The 3,440-nt window shown below is 43.6% G+C and overlaps 1 long non-coding RNA gene across 2 annotated transcripts; it reads left to right on the top strand.

Moving 5' to 3' along the window:
• Nucleotides 1-26: 26 nt before the first annotated feature.
• Nucleotides 27-3,065, top strand: LOC103907643. 2 transcript variants are annotated; one of them, XR_658099.1, is made up of 4 exons: nt 27-164; nt 787-923; nt 2,436-2,519; nt 2,988-3,065. It is a non-coding gene; the product is annotated as an uncharacterized LOC103907643 (long non-coding RNA). The 2 variants fall into 2 exon arrangements; XR_658100.1 differs by having other exon boundaries at nt 2,384-2,519.
• The last annotated feature ends 375 nt before the right edge of the window (nt 3,066-3,440 follow it).

Raw genomic sequence — 3,440 nt, 5'->3', positions numbered from 1 at the left:
GCGGGTGACGGACCCGCGGGTCGGCCCAGGTGGCCGGGAGTAGGGGGCTGGAGGTGAGGTGGGGCGCCACGGTCCTTCAGGGAGCGGCGTCAGAGCCTGCAGGATTGAACAGAAACCGGAGCGCGGCCGGGGGAGGCTTGTGCGCTCCTCGCTCCTGCGTTCAGGTAGAGTAAAAGCAGAGAAAACGAGCGTACAGGGTTCCCTGGCGCATTTTAGCAGTATCGAGGCTTACTTCTAGGACCTGGCCTGCAAAGTGACCCCGAGCTGTAGCTACCTGTAGGTTTTTTAAAAGACAACAATAAATCCAGTCGTAGCTACCTGTAGGTTTTTTAAAAGACAATAAATCCAGTTGATAACCGCTACCTTAAATGATGGGGGTTGTAATTAGAGCTCTGAAAACGTAGGCAAGCTATTGTCTCTGTCTCGACCGAAAGATTAAGTGGTGAGTTTCATATTTCGGGTGGGAAAGGAGGGAAGTTACTTGCATAATACATATAACAGAAATCAATAGCTTCACCCAGCAGCCTGGCTCTCCCAGCTGATGAGAAGGCGCAGTGAGAAGCTTGTGGAATCAGGTGTGCCTGACATTTAGATTAGTCCAAGTAGGTAGGCTTAGAAATTCGGTTTGAGGTAAGAAATTACCTCAGTGTTCACTGTAATTGACCAAATGCCTATTAATAAAGAATAGTTACGTTAAAAAAAAAAAGTTATGGTGGATATTTTGGGGTTCTATTTGGTGTTTTGCAACTTAATTTTTGGTAATTAAAGTCTTTGGGCTTCTTACAGGAAATGCATACGCTAATCAGTGGCCCAGATTATATAGCAGACAATGATCCTGTACTTGCTGCTACCCAAAATTTCTAAGAATTCATGCGCGGAGGAGAAGAACCCGGGTACACAGTTGCCAGTGTTAAGAATCAAAGGTAGGCGTGTCTCTGGGGAGTGGGGTCATGAGCTATAAAGAAAATAGTTCAGTGAGAAGCATGTTTTGTGAGAATAGGTCATGTGGCCTTGAAGCCTCTTGGTGAGGGTTTCGCATGCTTCTGAGCTGCTCCCCCCAGTTAAAGAAGAGAAAGAGTATCTGCTACAGAGATTAAAATCCGTGAGTGAATAAGCTGGGCAAGTACTGCCTGTTACACAGTGGCGTAGGGCCACTCAGAGGCCAAGAGCAAGCGTTTCAGAAGGCGCTCAGCCACAGAAGGGATCTCTGCAAGCTGGACTCGCTCTCCTGGTGTCTGCCGCTGGCCTTGGCTCCCTGCACTGTTCCTTCTGCGGCATTTTGCAGGGCTGGGGTCTCTGAGGGAAGTAATGGGGCTGGTAGCCCCGTTGGTGTGGAGGGCAACTGGAGAAGGCAATGGGGAAAATGAAAGAAGAGCATGAAAAAGTCAAAACAGGAATGGCAAGAAAAGGCTATTTTTACATTTTACATTAGTTGTTGCATGTCTGATTGTGGTTTGTATGTACATACACACACGTGTCCATACAGCTGGCGTGGTCTCAGCCTGGCTAGCACCGCACTGGTAAGCCGAAAGTAGTAGAGCAATCTGTTTAAAACACTGTAATGTTATCAGTTTCTAACAGTGTGTATTGCACTGTAATGGTTCAGCTCCTCTTAAAAAGCAAAAAAACGCCTGTTCAACCCACAATTTATTCCTTATCTCTAATGATATCTTAGTGCTACCATAGTTTCTTAAATACTTATCAGATCAGCTTTTGCCTAAGTAATCAAAAGCAAAGAAAATTTGTTTTGCTCCAGTTACTTGCAGAAGCCATCATACTTTTTCTTCCTTTCAGGGGGAAAAAAAAAAGTAGGATCCACAGAAAGTTGAGTGATTGTGAGTTCCTTCTTTCTAATAAAAGATAGGTTTGTGAGATTTGGGGGTGTAGTTTAGATAGTTGTAGTTGCCCATACTTCTTATAAACTTTGTTAACAGGGCAAAGCAATTTCCCTTTTGGACACGCTACCAGGTGCCAGTGGAGCTTCATAAATAGCATTTCTTGAATAATTTTTAAGCTTGTTTGCTGTTTCTTTGTTCCATAATGGAGAGAACAGGTTGATTGTATAGAGAAGAAAGAATAATCCAGACTAAGTACAGAAAGCTGTTAAGGCAAAAAGAATGAGTGGAATAGTTTGTTTTTTGTTGGGTAGTGTGAGTTCAGGTACCGTGTGTAGTTGCAACAGCAGTCGTGTACGCAGGTGAGCTTATTCTGCAGGAGAGCAGATACATCTGGAAGCAAAAAGTGCAAGTTCTTTAGCTCAAGGCCACACCTCCAAGTGGCGGCTACTTGATAGCTTTATCAGGTCTTTGTGCTGTGGGCTTAAAAGGAGACATATATATTTTACTAATTAGAATGCATCTATTTCAATCTCCGCAATTACAAGAAAGGACCTGAAAATTGGCACCCTGACTCAACAGTTAGTTCTCTTTGGGCAGACTGCTGATGCCAATAGAAGTCTCCCTGGAAAAAAGGATTCATCACAGGACAGATCATGGTTGCATTATAAAGGGATTTCCAAGGTATTTTTTTCAGCTTTTCTGCCCCTGTTCAGTTTCCAGTAGAGATGCAGTCCACGCTGCTGAACTGAAGGTGCTGCTTAGAGCCACGTGAACTTAGGTAGAGTATGCAACCAATAGACCTGTTTCTGTTAGGTGCTTTCTGTGGACCCCTTAGAGCTGATTCACCGACCACCGCGATCGTAAATACTTATATGGAAAGAAACGCCACGCGTACAAATCTAAAATGTCGTTCTCCTGACTGGTCTCATATAAGCTATTTCGGCAGCAGCTGCAAAAATACAAACCAAAAAGTCTGTGTTGTACATTGCGTGTAAAGTCCAGTAGCCTCAGAGCCCGATCTGTAGCATGTGGTTAAACAGAAAAAAACCCGAACTTGCATGCTGTTTGGCTGAGGGGTGCATGTTTTTTCACGTTTTTTTCATGGAAATACTTAAGGTTTTCTCTTTTTTGGGGGGGCCTTTTTAACAGGTACTGTCAATGAAGCAATCCTGCAAACTATATATATAAAATAAGTATAGAGGCATAAGAATAAATGTCTGGAGTCCTCTGAGTGGTTTTACCTTATTGCAGTCTGGCAATCACTCTTCTGTGTAACGTTTTTGTCCTGGAGAGGTACCTAATGAATGAAAGACCAAGGGGACAAACAGATGCTGTTAGTCCTTTGTCACCTGCGGCACCCATGAGAGAATGCCAAATGTTCTGTGTTCCCAAAACAAGGTTCCAATGGGAGAAATAGAGCAAAGGGAGGGAGCTTGTTTAAAATTAAATATCTTTTACCATATCCTATTTAGCCAGGATAGTTTACTGTTGATAATTAAAGAAATGTCTTCCTGCCCTCGGGGTTTCCATTCTGTATTCCTGTAGTTATTGTGAGGCTCTGTGAAGAAGCTTAGTCTTTTATTGCTCCATTCCTTTCTGGAG

This window comes from Aptenodytes forsteri, unplaced genomic scaffold (genome assembly GCF_000699145.1).
Source record: "Aptenodytes forsteri isolate BGI_AS27 unplaced genomic scaffold, ASM69914v1 Scaffold76, whole genome shotgun sequence".
NCBI lineage: Eukaryota > Metazoa > Chordata > Aves > Sphenisciformes > Spheniscidae > Aptenodytes > Aptenodytes forsteri.
This window is presented reverse-complemented; position numbering and strand designations above follow the sequence as displayed.